Below are 16,929 nucleotides of genomic sequence, written 5' to 3'. Positions count from 1 at the left end.
TCATATTGGTATACAGGAGCGTCAACCTGTTTTAATACAACATTATTCAATAGAAATGCAATTATATTTGAAGTTAAATATCAGCGGGCTTCCACGAATTACCTGCACAACAGTTGCAACAGCATTGCGGAGTTTAAATTATAAGAAATTTACTTATTACTGTATATAACGTAAGGTAAGATTTTAGAGCAAACTTAAGTTTTTTTACACAAATGTTCTGTATAAATGAATATCGATTTTTCTCCTTAAATAATCAAAGATTTTTTTTCACATTTACTACCTTTCTTTTGAGTGAATGTCTCGTGAAATGGACATGTTGGTGTGAAAAATTTTGTGAAGGGATTTTCCACATAAAATAATAACTATTCATCTCACGTTAAAAGTCACGTACACTTGTATATTAAATTTTGACCCATACATATCGACCAATGTGAAGATGCCATTCTTGTTAGCTAGAACAGCAAAACTACGCAGAGCCTATGTTAAAAGTTGTAAAACAATTCCGCATTTCGTGAATTTTGCGTCGTACTCATATCTAGTAGTACTTTTCTGTGTCACCAAATGGTTCAGATTCCCTACATTTTTAAGTTGTAAAAGTGACATTATTACAAACTAAAACGAAAATAAAAAAAATACGTCAACAAAGGAAGGAGTTATCTAGAATAAGCAGGTTCATTGTAGAAAAAAACTGTCTTAATTTAAGTATTTATCAAGAATAAGATAAACCTTTTTGCTTCGCTTAAATGCTTTGGAAGCATTTAGTATTATGTGATAATTAATATAAGCCATTTTGAATAAATTAAATTACATACTTGCAATCAGAAGCAATCGAAACATCTCAGCCTTTCCAGCCAAAAAAAAAAAAAAAAAAAAAAACCACGGAGGCACTAGGCGGATGAATCTGTCCGGAATTTGACTGATCCGATTCTAAAATTATAGTTAAACTGGTTGAATTTTTTACCATTACTCTTTTCTTAGCTCCTCGCTTCGCGCCAAAATTCTTGGAAGAGTTGTTTTTATTTCTAGTGCTATCCAACTAAATTTGTTAGCGTGCACCTAGTGGATAGAACTACTTTGATTCGCGTATGACTACAATTCCGGCAAATATTTCAAGAAGAAATTCTCCTTTCTCCATCCGAGGTTATTTTTTTAGTTTGTAGCGGAAATAGCCGAGTAGTTGCGACTCGATAGTAGTAATTTATGATATTTTATTGGTCAACCGCTGAACACCAATATCAGAACAGAAACGGTTTAACGATTCGGTCCGATTCACAACAATCAAGCAATAATAAAATGTGTATGTCGGTTCCTCATGAAAAGGAATAGAATGTGTACAGGCTAAAAACCACTAATTCCACTTCCCATAGGCTTCTATGCTAATTTCACAATATTCAATGGCTTCTCTGGACTTTACCTTAACTTTAACCTGCAGAGGACTATATATCAGCATGATTCTACATATGTCAGCTCACAATCCTCAGAATGGCATGTGGGGTTAGCAGACTTGCAGTGCAGTACTGGTCACCGGAAGTGAAGGGTCTATAAATAGCATGGGAAATCCCAGTGTTTTCACAAGATAGGGGTATATTTAAAAATCATTATGGAGATTAGGCTTCACATCACAAGAAGCAAAATTCACCTATAAAATGTACAGAAATGTTTTTCCTTTCAGAAACTGTTTAAATTTTTTAAATAAGATGAGAACTTTTTTCACAGCACTATGAGGAACAGGGGTAATTTCTGCGTAGGACTATTTTTGCGTACGTTCCAAATGCTCATTGGTTGAATTGGTGGTCTGTAACCTACATTAATCCGCAAATTATCAGGAAAAAAGTCAAACTTCCCAAACTGCTTGAAATATATTCATGTCCAAACCAGTTTGTAGTGCAAAATTAATTCTTAAATTGTATGACGAAATATCTATAAATATAAATGCACACAGTTTGGTGTTATCTCGGTTAATTGTCATGGACACTGTGTGTTGATATCTGATGTTTGAAATGACGATTCTTTCAGCCAACTATATCTACTTATAATTGTTGAACTTTTGTATGTTGTTTCATATACAGTCTTTTAAAAGAAGTTTACATATAGATTGCTATTTGCGAGTTGTTAGAACAATGCCGATATTAAAACATACGCGTTACATAAAGAAGGATTTTCGAACGACACTATTGTACCAACTAAATACATGTATATGACACAGCGAAGCACTCCGTATCATTTTAGAAAGGTAATACTTGTTTGTATTTTTTCGTTTGTTGTTTTTGTATGTTTTATTATTATGTTTTTTTTTTGTGAAGTAGATACGTACCTTTACCTATTGTTTTTGTTTTCCTTTCGGAGAATTATATCATTAGATTCATTTTATTACCATACTGAGGGCTTCGTATACAAAAGTCTTTCCTTTAACTTATTTACATGTGTACGTGTGTATATGTGATTTGATGAAAGTGTAAACGATAAAACAAATATTTATTATTAAAACTATTGGGTGTTAGGTCTAAGAAAATGTTGATGTTCATAATGCAAACGACTAATGCATGCCTCCAATATATTCCAAGTAACTGAACTTGTAACTGCATGCTATGTTTCCGAAGGTAGACCATTTCAAGGAATGATACGTTTAAACATTTTGATTAAATAATAAAGGCACATGTAACCTGTAAGAGGACTAAATCTAATAAAAGATCCTTACTCGGTACTACAGTTTAACTCCTTGTCAGACTGAAATCAAAGCTCATGTTGCAGATCGAATCGAGAACGTTGTGTTTATTTTATTTGTTATTAGGTACATATTTTTTAAGTCACAGACCGCGAAGTGTCGATGACTTATTGTTTTTACTCTGTTTATTATTATAATGATAAGTATTATTATTATTATTATTATTATTATTATTATTATTATTATTATTATTACTCCGTCCTCTTCCGTCTGCATATCAATTAACTTCCGGAGAAATCCTCAAAAATCCTATTGTCGACTCTTATGAAACTTTGCACACATATCTGGTACCGTCTGAAGTTGTACCTTAAGTTTACAAAACTCTGGAAAAACGGCCATTTCAAAATGGGTGCCAAATTAGGAAAAAAAGGTCAAAATATAGGATATTGTACATGTAATCTCTCAGAGGCCTAGGTGCCTAGGTACCCAGGTACAATGGTACGGCGTAACGTGCGAAACAAGATTATGCAAAAAAAATAGAAACAATATATTGCTCGTTGCAATGACAACCGATTTTCACGCCAAAATTAAAAAAAAAATGGTTCGATTTAGATGAAATTTAGTTTCTTAGGTGAAAATGAATTCCTAAATATTGGAATTTCAAGACCATGAAATTATAAAGTCGCTGTTTCCATGACGAATGATTTTCCCGCCAAAACGTAAAAATGCTGAGATTTGGGTAAAATTTGGTTTTTTGAATGAAAATAATGTGCCACATCTCAATTTTTAATTTTCGAGGCAATATGTGTACGGGAAGTGACTTGCCCGGGGTTTCGCGAAACGTATACTTTAATTATACATTGTAATATTATATCTTCTTAATAATTTAAAACCCAATTTTATGCACATTTTTGTACAGTAATAAAAAAATCAACAGCAATTTTCGGAAAAAAGTTTTTTTTTAACATTTATGAAAATCTATATATACACATGATCTTTACATTTTAATGTTTCCGAATACCTACAATGCACGCTTTAACTAAAATTACTTATCAAAGTGTATTTAGATTTACATGTATTGATCTTGGACCCCTCCTCTAATTAATGCAAAATAACAGAAAGCTTTACCGTTTTTTTACTTTAAGATATTCAAAAGCTACATTGCTTTATCTTTCCGTTGACATATGATATATAACCGTATACTTTCCAGCCCGTTTAACACGAAAATTAAAGCGCTTTTTGATACCTGTCCTCAGCACTATTAAGGCAACCTGTATTTCCCACCCACCACTGGAGCTTGCTCTCATTTCCAAATATGCAGACCACTAGTAATGGGCTGCATATTTGATAGTCGGAGCAAGCCCCTATGCATCCACTCTGTATAATTTCTCGGTTGAATTTACACTCACGGACGTGTACATGAATTTATATTCCTCTCTGAAACAAATAAAGTACATCAATGTAATGTCTAAATATAAAACAAAATTATTCTGCATGTATGTACTGATATGCATAATGGGAGATAAGTTATTTAATTATAATAAAAATGTATAATTATAATATTTCTGAACCAAAAATGATAAATAAAAATAATATGAACTGTATACATGTATGCATTTATATTGGTATCCTCTGTTCCTCTTGTAAAGGACCTTTTCATGGACTAATTCACTGAAATTGTACCATTTTCATATCCTCATTATATTTTGTAATTCGAAATTTAATGTACATAAAATGATTTCTAAAATCTCAAATTTAATGCATCATTTCATGCAGTGGCGTAATGGCGAAAACAAAATGTTGTTGCATATTTTACATTGGAGAAGAGGCAAAACTGATCGATTCGAAGGAAATAGAAACTGGCCATGGAATGACTGCGGACATTTACCAGACATCAAAGAGCACTCCTTTGGGGAGGTATGTTTAAAATGCCTATCTGGAAAGTAATTTAAACATTTTTTTTACAATATAATCAACCATTCATTCTTGGCAAAAGGGGACTAAAAAGGTACAAATACATACAATATATATAATATATGTATTAGTATTCTTTACATGTATAAGATTTGTGATTTATTTTCATTATTAGTCGAATTAATTTCATTTCGAAATCAAAGAGTCAATTGACAATATGGTCATGTCTGAATGACTTGCATTATATATATTTTCCTTATTTAGATGCACTATTATATTATACTTATCTCTATGAAGAGTGTTCATTTAGGCTTAGCCTGCTGCCCAGTTCTCTTCGATACTGAATACATGTATGCTTAAATCAAAATTTCATGTATGAATGGATATATTATAAAACAATAGACAATTATAATTATAGGAGTTATAACATGATTACTTACATTGCTTTAATTTTGTATGTTTAAATAGTGTCCAAACATTAAAAAAAATATGTTTTTAAAAAGCCACCCCCAATGGCCCACCTGTGCGCTGGCGTCAAGAATTAAGTGTATCTTACTGGCTTAAATCTAGACAGAAAAAAACCGAATTCTTTATCTACCCAAATAAAAGAGTCATACTCCGATACTTGATCAATACTAACAGATGGCTAAAGTCACTTCACCAGGACACCGAATCAGGCTTCATTTCACTTGTTCACTCATAGTTGTTCTCGAAAAACGTATCTGCTTCATCTTTGTTTCATTTCCTTGGGGTAAATCAACTAACTGTTAATTATTCTGTCTTTTCACGGCCCCCTCCAACAATAAGTAGCTATAATGCACCTTTGCCGTCTTCTCTCGTGCAAAGCTGTTCTTGTAATTTTTGTCAAGGACGGCTATCAATACTCTGAACTATAGACTAGAAGAGATCGTCGGCAACCAAAGTTACGTATCCAGGGTAGACATTTCCACATATAACTACCAACTGCAAAATAACATACCGCTGGTTACACGTAAAGATATCGCTCCGCCGCTGATCATACTCCTTGTCATTCTAATATGTTATGTTTTACTTTACGTAAGACATGGGCGTATAATGATATTAAAGCTATTTAATATGTGTCGAACTGTAATATTGCCGGGAATGATTACGTGATATTTAGCTATTTAAATCTTGACGCAGAGAGCTGAGCTGGACTATTTTGATCAAATTGACCCAAACATTCGCAGAAGATAGTAAAACGTAGTCAAGAAGTTTTTGTCAACGAATTCCTGTAGATCTTGCCCTGTTCATAGGAATGTCGGGGTTTAATAACGGCTTTTGGGAGCTGCAATGTACACTTTTTGTGTTGTAAGTATACTGTTAACATTTATGAATACAGTGGCGGTTCCAGGGAGGGTGCATGGGATTGGCAATCCTCCTTCTTATTGGAAAATTTGTAATTTTTCATGGGTAAAATTGACAAAAAACGGCTATTTATTTCCTAGCACCCTTTTTCTGGATAACCCTCTTTTCAGAGTGTCTGAATACGATCCGGTCTGTGATTACAAGATGGCAAGTTGGGACCGAAAGGTTCGAAAGTGTTCTAATATTTGTAAATTAAAGGTATTTTTGCGAACAGTTTTAATAAAAATATTTTTTGCACATGGTAACAGTTCTCAATTTGTTCATACGATTTATACTCACTACTTTTGAAGATTAATCAAGGGAACACAGATTCTATAACGGAACTAAAAAAAAGTAATCCAGGGACGTAGAAAACAGACACACGCAACAAGAACATATAGTAAGTAAAATAATACATACAAAGTAACAAAAGTAAATGCGCAACTCGGACTTCATTAAAAACAGAGAGCATGGAGTAGGTATACTGGTGGGAAAAACGTCCTCTACTTTTCTAGAAACACCCGCCGAGTTGCTCATATTAGGTCAAGTTCATGGTAGGCAGAATAGGAAAGGAAAACCATTGAACACGTTGAACAAATCAGTTTCGATGGTGCAGAATTAAGGATACATCGTAACAATCAATGAGTTCATGATGACAACCCTAAATTTATGTATATTCTATACATGTATGTCAGTGGCCCTGGCTGGCACCCCTTCTTTCCTAAGTGTATGGATCCGCCCTTGTACAGTTCATGTCTGTCTGATTTGAATTTAGGAATTTAACCAATTTAAATGTATATAAAATACAAGAATGTGTACATGTATGTTATACCTTCATGCAAATGTACATGTACATTAATAAAATAGTAAATATGCATACATGTAGCACACAATGAACTATTAAAAATACAAAATAAACGTTCGAATTGTTAAATTAGTATAATTCTAAAGCAGAGACATAAACGATGTCTCTGTTTCAATGGAAAAGATGGAAGGATGCCATGCACTATATTCATCTTGTTCAGTGGTTGACCTTCAACTATCAAAAATGTGGTATCCAATGAAATAACGTATTTATATTTACACGTTTTTGTTGCCAAACAAACTTTTTAAGCAAAAGGAGTACCTGCTTATTTTCCTAAATATCTTGTTAAAATGGTTTGTTTACATTTTTTTTATAAACAATTGTCCCATTCTCAAATTTGTAATCATTAGCATTGTGGCTGACCTTTGATTTGCATTGAATTTAGTAGTTTTGTCAGTGCAAGCACTTTATATAACTTAATATTTTGCAGTACATTTTTGTCAGTCCATGGATGCATTAATTACATCATCCTCGCAATGTCCTTGGGACACAAGTGGACACAGGAGCCATGATATTACCTCGGGGTGAGGTGGGGGCGCACTTCCAATATATTAGGTGATAGGTCGTGCAGCTGCCATTCACTCTTCATGTTGACGTACTCCCAAACAGTTAGAGTAGGGAAACGCTCTTGGACCAACGTGGGGTCTGAGAGTAGGCCAGTGCGTCAACAGAGCAACCCAGCCGCTAGTAGGACATACATTTACTTAGACTGAGTTCTTCGGTCAGGAGCGTAGCTCAGGTCAAATTGAAGGGTAGGCAAAATTCCGGAAGCAGGTCCCCCCCCCACCGAAGCTCCGCGGAGATAGCGTTTTATGCCTCTCCTGGATGTATTTTATCTCAAAAAAAAAAAAAAAAAAGAAAAAAATTGGCAAAATTAAGTGCAGGCAAAAGCTTTTTTGCCTAACAGACATCTACTAACACTATCCCCGCAAGGGGTGGACGTGCGAGATCCGCAAGGATAGTCAAGACCGTAAAAAACACTTATCGATCGATCGCTGCCAATTTCCAGCTTGCAAATTTTGTCAATATATAGGGAAAAACGAACATACTTACCACAAATAAGTCAATTAAGATTACATAACAAACTATATGGATAGTCAAAACATCCTTGTCCTATATCATCTGTTGTAATTATTTTCGTATTTATAGAGTAGTTGCTATTATTTGTAGTAGTGTATCATTATCGATGGAACACTCCTTACATGTATGGAATAGGTTTTTTTTTTCTGACAAAGAAATATTGGAGTGACCCCTACCAGAGGACATTACACGTACACTGTTACATGTTCCTAAAACCCAAACTACTTTAATATTTGTAAGCTCTATCAAATTAACAAATATTAGTAAACAACCTTTTCAAATGATGGCTTGTAAGGCAACTATTAGGTTTACGCTATGTATCATTATTTATCATATATTTAGATTAAAATATACCTTTTCTGTATATACATTATAAGTGATCGTTTAAGTTCTGTATCGTTTACCCTATATCACACTCCTAGACCTTTATCGTTTACCCTATATCACACTCCTAGACCTTTATCGTTTACCCTATATCACACTCCTAGACCTTTATCGTTTACCCTATATCACACTCCTAGACCTTTATCGCATACCCTATATCACAACCTTATACCTATATAGGGTTGTGATATACATATAGGTATACTCTATGGATACTGGTATATGCAGTAAAGTATTAATGAAATATTTCATATTTAAAATTTTGATATTTGTAATGTATTATTAAATGTATCGCATTGTTTTCTACTGTGACATCAATTGTCCATATATAAATCAACATACAGTGATGGATCCATAGGTTCTGAAATGGGGGGGTCCAAACAGCATTATAAATCATTAGGTAACTAATAATCATACATGGGAAAAAAGTCCCAAAGCGATATCATAAGCAAACTTGCCATTTTCTGTATTCGGGTGTCAAAAGAATAGGCCTGCAGCAGCGCTAAGCTTGTCGTAAAAGGCGACTAAATAGTGCTTAGAACCCTAGCCGGGGGCTAGGGCGCTTTGCCCACAGAGCAACTAGGTTGTGTGCCCCAGGTGATGTAATGGGGTACCCCTGGCGTGTTACATGCTGGGGTTGTCAGGCTATAATACGGAAAACCCGGCAGCAAACCATAGTGGCGAACCGTGTTGGGAATGATGCCACCTTCATCGCACGTTAAAAACCCTACTGTGGTATTCTCTCGGAGTAGGTACCATAGGGCTCCGCCACAGGAGGCTAAATTGCCAGACCCTACCCACCTCTCCCTATTTCCAGTGGCAATCAAAATTTCTCGATCCCATTGTCCTTGTGTCCCGTCCCATTTTTTCATTTCATCATCATTTCATGTTCATTTTATCATCCATTTCATGTTCATCGCCTGAATATAGCTGAAATATTGCTGCTCGGGCGTTAAACCCCAACAAACAAACAAACAAACAAACATTTTCTGTATTTAGAAGATTTTTACCTAGCTGGTACATGTACATGAAATGACTAATTTATTTTATTAACCAACTACCCAAAATACGTTAAAATATGTCAAAAATGACCAATTGATATGAATTCAAACCGGGCATCCATACAGGGCCAATATGAATAAAGAGGGCCAATATGGATCAAACCTGGGCCAATACGGCATCATACATTATGTAACTTCCGGTCGTTTGACACCACCATTTTGAATTAGAATTGAATTTAATGAACTTTGATCACCAGGACTACAAGCTGCAGAAACACAAAAAAAAAATCTTCCATTTTATACAAAAAAGGGTATTTAAGACTGAATAATGCAGATAAACCTACATGTTCTTGGTAAAACACGAAAACAACTGTTCTACAAATCATCTAGTTGAGTTGGTTAATAAAATTGTCAATAAATATGTAATTTCATATTGGCCCTGTTACAGGTTTCGGTCAATCATATTGGCCTCGACAGCCGTATTGGCCCTCTGTGATGCCTCGGGACCAATACGACCGCCTCGACCAATTTGACAGACCTCAAACTGTTACTGGGCCAGTATGAAATGACATATTTATTAAACCTGCATTAGCTGTCACTTTCGTGAATTTTTGTTTCTGTTGCAATACACCTTAATTTGGATTATTTCTTCCAAATTGTACTTTTCCAGTATAATTTCATTCGATATCCAAAAATAAAATGTGCTAAATACATGAAATAGATGTCTATATATTTATTGTCTTGCAAGACAAAAAATCGACCTAGATAAATCCGTATGCATGTGAATTCTGGTGATCTTAATCCACGCATGTGCTGAAAGGGTCTCTCTTTTTAAAAACAAATCTGATTGCTAAGCGAAAGTGGTAATCAATGGCAAGGGAGACCGTCGAATTCAAGCCATAAAATACAAAAGTTCGAATATAATGGAAGGATCCTTTTAAAATTTACGTATTGTGATATAATGTTGCACAAATATGGTCAGTAACTGTCATTATTGATTTGAAAACTAATAAAAAAAATAGATGAAAAGAATTGTTAAAAAGACACGTGCTTATCTTTGTATTCGTTTTAAATTGTTATTTTTTACCAAGGTTAAAGTATTTTTAACTCAAGTTAATGTCCTGTCGGCAATCTTCGGAAGTAATGGCGAAAAATACATGTAGTTAGGTCTGAGCTATCAATCTTCTTTGATTAAAAAAACACGTTGTTTTCACAATATTCTGAAGGTATCATCGACATTTATTACTTCAATTGCTTTACTACAAACTTATTTCATTTAATCAGCAAAATTCAGTAGAATCAAAACTGAACAAATTTGACAGCTAATGCAGCTTTATCGTACAGCTTCAAACCACTGTTATGATTGTTCTCGTTATGAGGGGATGTTGTTTTAACAATGACAGGCAAAAAGTAACCTATTCTACTTTTACATGTACTTACGTTACCTATTGCAAACAGTTTTTGAATCAAAAATGAGCTCATGAAGTACACTGTACATTTTTGTAAAATTTGTTACAATTTAATTAAGGTAAATGTGAATTATTTTAGAGAAAGAAAATTTTATTTCTGTATTAATACAACTGACAGAGATATTTTAAGAGTAATAAGTTAGAACCTTGAAATATGGTAGATATTTATTGTATAATAATAAATAACATTTTAGTAGGACAAAAAACAATATCAATAATGACAGGAATATTGTTTGCCAAACTTCTGTCGAACAGTGGTAATATTGACCGGGTGGCCTAAAACCAGTAAAAACCTTGGACGGTTATAACCGCCCAAATTTTATTTTTACCCTATTTTGCTCGAAATTATGTGTACATGTAACAATATTTCCCAACAATGGAAGATTTTCTTTCTTCAATATCACGTGGTTGAAATATGTACATGTATATTTTCATGAATTTACTTATAATTATAATTACTGATGGTATTTATCAAAATCACTCTTATGATTTTTGCTTGATTTCTTTTCAGTGGCTATCACTTAAAAGTTTCACTAGATGTTGTGAGAAGAAAGTAATAGCAAATTGGACGAGTTTTGTGCTGGGAGAATATTTTTAAAAACATGAAAAGTTTGAGATTCTAGAGTGATGTGTAGTATGAGGCAACTCTAGATGTATACGCCAACATTTCTTAATAAACACTATACAAACATGAAACCTAATTTCTTCACACTGATTTCGATTATAGTGAAGCGATTAATTCACTTAATGAGTATCGATGATGTGACTTTATATTTTTACCGGCTTTTAAATTAAATGGCAGTAGAGCGGTCTTCCTGATTTGTTTCGTTTTTATCCCGGATTTGTTTTATTCATTGCGTAATTGGAATATTCCTTAAAAAAACAAAATATTTGCATATCATGATCGAGTCCCAGTCCCGTTGAATGCATAGCCCTGCCCCCAAAACGTGCACGAAAGCCCATAAATTTGCATCGTTGTCGTAAATAACAAATTGTCACACAGCAGAAACTAACTGCATCAACTGCTAAAATGTTCCACCACTTTTATGAATGCTTTAAGGCACACACACAGATGCTACTTATTGAATTCGATGAAATTCTTTCAAACAAAATTATGCATCACAAAAGCTGATATAGGTCTCATATAAGTTAACAAAACCTTCAATCTCAATCGAGTCTTTCATTAGAGTTAAAGTTGAGAAAACAGACTCAAGTAGAAACTACGTATTTGCAAACGTGTACAAATAGATTGACTAGATCTAACACATAACACAATTGGTCGTCTTGCATTTTATGCAAAAAATAAAACCCTTAAAAAGATCGAAAATTCCATCATATTCATTTGCATTTCAAAATACTGTTTACCTTTAGCGTGAAAGATTCGAAAAAAAGAAGAAATCAAATGAGGACTTGTTCGTGTACCATTTACGAAACGCATACGTTACTTATTTAATTTATACAATGTAAGTTAAGAGTTATTCAATCTGAAAATATGGTCTCATGCTGGAAAAATACATTGTACAAATCATTTCTGCAAAAAGACAAATCATTTGAAGTCGCTTCTTTTAGATTTAACTCTATCCTTTTTCTTTAAATATTTCGGGGATAACATAGTTGTTGATATGAATCATGGGGAATTTAAACTTTGTATGAAGTAATTATCTTACGTTGATTTAGACACTCAGAGCTTTCAGTTTCAAAGTTGAAAAAAGAGTTATTCAACTACTGATGTTTGCGTCCACTCCACGAAAACATTATTCAAACAAAACCCAAATACTGTACTTGAAAGTTTCAGTTTTACTTTCTTAGAAAGTATGCTTGATATCACGAGGTTAGATGGTAGTCAGGGTCGGATCCAGGATTTTAGATTGGAGGGAGCACAGTTAAAATTCGCCGAGCGGAGCGAGTCAAAGTGGGTGCAATGTAGGTATTTTTTGTGGTAAAATTAGCGAGAAATTAAAGTTTCAACCTAAAATCGCCTAAATCTACCCCTGACATCCCATGCTTTGCAAATTTTAGTGGGGCGCACACCCGCAACACCCCCGCCTGAATCCGCCCCTGGTAGCTGACAAGCTTTGCATGTTTGTACTTATACTCCCATTGTTTTCCGCCAATATGATGTCAAAGTTGACATGAATGCTGAAAAAATTGATGGAAAGGATTCCATCCACTCAAAAGTTAGTACCGCATTTCATGTTTGTGGAGAGGTAAGCTGTAGTAAAATTAAAAACCTGGAAACGCAATCAGAAAAACACCAATTGTCGATTCAAAATTCCAGCCAATTTACGAAAAATGTTCCATCGCTTAGTACTAGTGCAACCAAAGCAAACAGTTGATCTTGTTCAGAACAACTTAGCTATTGGAATGTTTCTTTTCCATGCCAAAACATCTGATTATTGGGTACTTCTTTAGAAATTGTTGAGCTACCATGTAAATTACCTACGATTGAAAGACTGGTAATTCTTTTGTGGACTGTGTTCAACAAGCATATATGCAACATCAGTTGTAAGCTGTAAACCAATGACGAGGTGTGCTGATATATGCCAGCAGACATGTCAACCATTTTCTGTGCATACAATCGTATGCATTGACACGAAAGGTCGATCAAATTGGGTGGACTCTCCAATTTTCAGTTACACATTCTGCGGCTTGGTGGCTTTTATACCCAGTCGTGTTTTATTTCATCATTAAGAAAGACATGAGGGGTGTCTTTTATGTCCGTTAGTATATTCAGGTTTACATGCAGCCAAATGCTTTCTCTATAACAATTCATCTGCGCCGTACGAGATTTTATACTCCTGTGTAAGAAATCAAAAAAGTTCTGGATCTGCTCTTGAATTAGGTTGAATCAGGTAACAAGAAAAATAAATGTCTTGAAATACCGCCTGCACTAAGTCCAGCGCCCTAGACCACTCGGCCAGCTAGGCTATATAAAAAATAGCTTTCGCTGGCCGGGTCATTCCTCCTCGTAGGATTAATCTAGGGCTGTAACTTAGTACACGATGTATGGTAGTACGGGACACTTCATTTAGATGTTATTATGTAGGACAGAGGATCAAATTAATGATGCATGTCACAACAAATCAATATTATACAAACGTCTCAGAATGTGACGACTCTATATATACCGGTACTGGACTTAGTGAAGGCAGTGTTGCCATAGATGTTACAGCGGTACGAGTTCGAGTCCCGCGGAGGGAACGACAAAAATTTGCATCGCAACTTTGATAGTTCTAACATCGCTGGGAATTTTGCAGACCTTATATATACTGGGGAAAGAGATATTATGCATGATTTTAGTTATATAGTTATGAAATGGACAAATGATATGGACAAAGTTATGGTGAAAATACTGAGGATGGGGGTGTTCTCAAAACACTAGAATATGATAAAAATTCACCTGTAAAAATCAAGAATTATTTATTATTCATCGGTGATTGCCAAAAGGAAAATTACTTCAAACTGAAAATTAAGTATTTCAAACTCATTATTATGTAATAAAAATATATCATTTTAAAGAAGTTATTTTATCTTTTAATTGGTAATAAATTCATGTGTTCAAACAAACAAAAAGCCACAATGATTAATAGCTTACTGGGATATAGGTTAGGAATATGAAAAATTTGATATTTTTTTCTCAAGAAAATTTCCATTGAGCTGATTTTTCTTTTTCATTTGATATTAATTTCATTAATTTTAATAAATGCAATAGTTTTCACAAACATTTAATGACAAATCATGCTTTATAAACCTGTAGAAAAGTGATTTTTTGTTTGGCTAAAAAGAAAATTTTGAAACGAAAAATATTTATAAACTTCTTATTTTAAATAAATAAAAAAAATGTATGTTTCCATTCCCAATCTTTAATCTTTAATTTAGGACATCCCTGAATGGTTTTAAAAAATACCCGTAGCAAAGTTTTACAATTTTCAACGGATAAATTTGAGAAAATCGGCTAATAAACAGCCAAACAGCAACGGCAGTGTTCTATATAAATTATTACAAGTGATTTCCCCTTCTAATGCACATTCCCCGATATAAATCGTAGGTGTCAGCGGAAATCCGAGCTCAGCTGTTTTTAGTATTTTTAATAAAGCGTATTTTGTAAATTAGTTTTATTTAACTCCCTGCCAAGTGCTCTGATATTGAAACCCAACTATCATAAACATGCATGTCAAGCGTGGGCACCCAGGTGTGAAATTAATCTGGATTACGACTGCATGCATGAGCTGTATTTTCATGAACTACCCTTAGTTACAGAAAAAAATGTATTCAAATTGCAAGCAATAGATATATAAATAAGCACATGTGTGAACAATATATTAAGTATATTAGCTAGGAGGACTGACTTTCACATTTATGATTTTTATAAATCTAGTACAAAGTTTTTATAATATAGCATTAACTGAAAAATTAAACTGTTGAACTTAAAAGTATTTAGATTTTTCCTGCAAAATTCCGGTAGATTTTTTTCTTTCACCTTTTAATGAGCTGCAAGAAAGTATATAATGATACCGATGTCACCCGAGCAAAACAGATGGCAAAGTCTGTCATTTCTAGCCACACCGTGCCATCTTCCCGTCTAGACCGACAATCGGTGACTTCCCTATCTAAATTTACATAATATATACATTAAATTATAAGGCAATGCATCAATATAATGCTAAAATTTGACTTCACTTTTTAAAAATTCTATAACATGGACATTTTGGTGAAACATAATCATATCTGTTACAAACAGAATTGCTTATACTGGTCTTTAAGTATTTGTTCAATATTTTTTGATACCCATTTATCAGCATATTGATAAACCCACGTTTGACATGCCACAGTTATCAAGTATATCTTTTACATACATACACCAACCATTTCTTTTCTAAACAATAGTTATTAAAATTTATTAACAGCAATCCATATAACAAGTGTGATATTTTGCTCTCTTTATCATTTAAAAGTCTACCCCAAAAATTAATCATAGGTACGTTTGCGCTTAAAGCAATTGGACATTTTTCAAGCTCTGCATAGATAATAAAATCGGGTGTCGATTTTTTTAAATGCAACAACAATTTACAAAATTTAAGTTGAATACTTTCTAAAATGTCCAAGTTTTCGAATCCATACAGTAAAATAGGCAACACTGCTTTATCAAAAAGGTTTAATGGTAATAGGGTATGTAAGTCTCGTCATTTGGCCCCGTGATTTCACGAGAATGGGTCCTAATCTACTATTCAAAAGCGCAGATACGTCATTTAGAGAGTGTTGAGTTCAGTGTTAATGGGAAAAATCTTCCTGTGTAAAAAAATACCCATAAAAATGACAAATAAATATTTCTACATCATAAATGTAGTAAGAAAAAAAAACACAAACTAAAAGATTTTGCATTGTTATACAGGGTTTCGAGTATCCGGAAGTAAACAATGAAAGGTTACAGACCACCAATTCAACCAATGAGCATTTGGAACGTACGCAAAAATAGTCCTACGCAGAAATTACCCCTGTTCCTCATAGTGCTGTGAAAAAAGTTCTCATCTCATTTAAAAAATTTAAACAGTTTCTGAAAGGAAAAACATTTCTGTACATTTTATAGGTGCGTTTTGCTTCTTGTGATGTGAAGTCTAATCTCCATAATGATTTCTAAATATACCCCTATCTTGTGAAAACACTGGGATTTCCCATGCTATTTATAGACACTTCACTTCCGGTGACCAGTACTGCACTGTAAGTCAGCTAACCCCACATGCCATTCTGAGGATTGTGAGCTGACATATGTCGAATCATGCTGATATATAGTCCTCTGCAGGTTAAAGTTAAGGTAAAGTCCAGAGAAGCCATTGAATATTGTGAAATTAGCATAGAAGCCTATGGGAAGTGGAATTAGTGGTTTTTAGCCTGAAATAGGGATCGGTCTTCGGTTTTCAATATGTTCTACATCGGAAATTCCGGTAAAGAAAATGAAACTAGAACTAGACTTACATACCATATTAATAAATAATATAATCTGGTATTCTAAATTACAATACAAAAATTGCTACCTTTAAATCTGATTGAATTAGCCATTTAGATAACACTTTAATTGATTATTATTTGCGCCACGTGCGAATGTGTTAGGAAATACCATAAATGGGTATATAAATTTGCATATAAAAAGGACCGATAAGTCTGGAATGCGCGATCCGAATAAAGAAT

General features: G+C 33.9%; 1 protein-coding gene and 1 long non-coding RNA gene across 2 annotated transcripts in view; both read left to right on the top strand.

The window, feature by feature from the left end:
• The first annotated feature begins 1,982 nt into the window (after positions 1 to 1,982).
• Positions 1,983 to 12,371, top strand: LOC148598719 (uncharacterized). Its single transcript, XR_015918376.1, has 3 exons — positions 1,983 to 2,233; positions 4,442 to 4,582; positions 11,255 to 12,371. It is a non-coding gene; the product is annotated as an uncharacterized LOC148598719 (long non-coding RNA).
• A 163-nt stretch (positions 12,372 to 12,534) lies between these two features.
• LOC148598718 (proton-coupled zinc antiporter SLC30A2-like) overlaps positions 12,535 to 16,929 on the top strand; it is a 30,241-nt gene continuing 25,846 nt past the window's right edge. The window contains exon 1 of the mRNA XM_088560492.1: positions 12,535 to 12,666. The gene's annotated coding sequence lies outside the window, so the exon portion shown is untranslated. The remainder of the gene's footprint in view (positions 12,667 to 16,929) is intronic.

The sequence above is a fragment of the Perna viridis genome, chromosome 14 (genome assembly GCF_037379345.1).
Source record: "Perna viridis isolate PV_CMFRI_1.1 ecotype Kerala chromosome 14, ASM3737934v1, whole genome shotgun sequence".
Lineage (NCBI taxonomy): Eukaryota > Metazoa > Mollusca > Bivalvia > Mytilida > Mytilidae > Perna > Perna viridis.
This window is presented reverse-complemented; position numbering and strand designations above follow the sequence as displayed.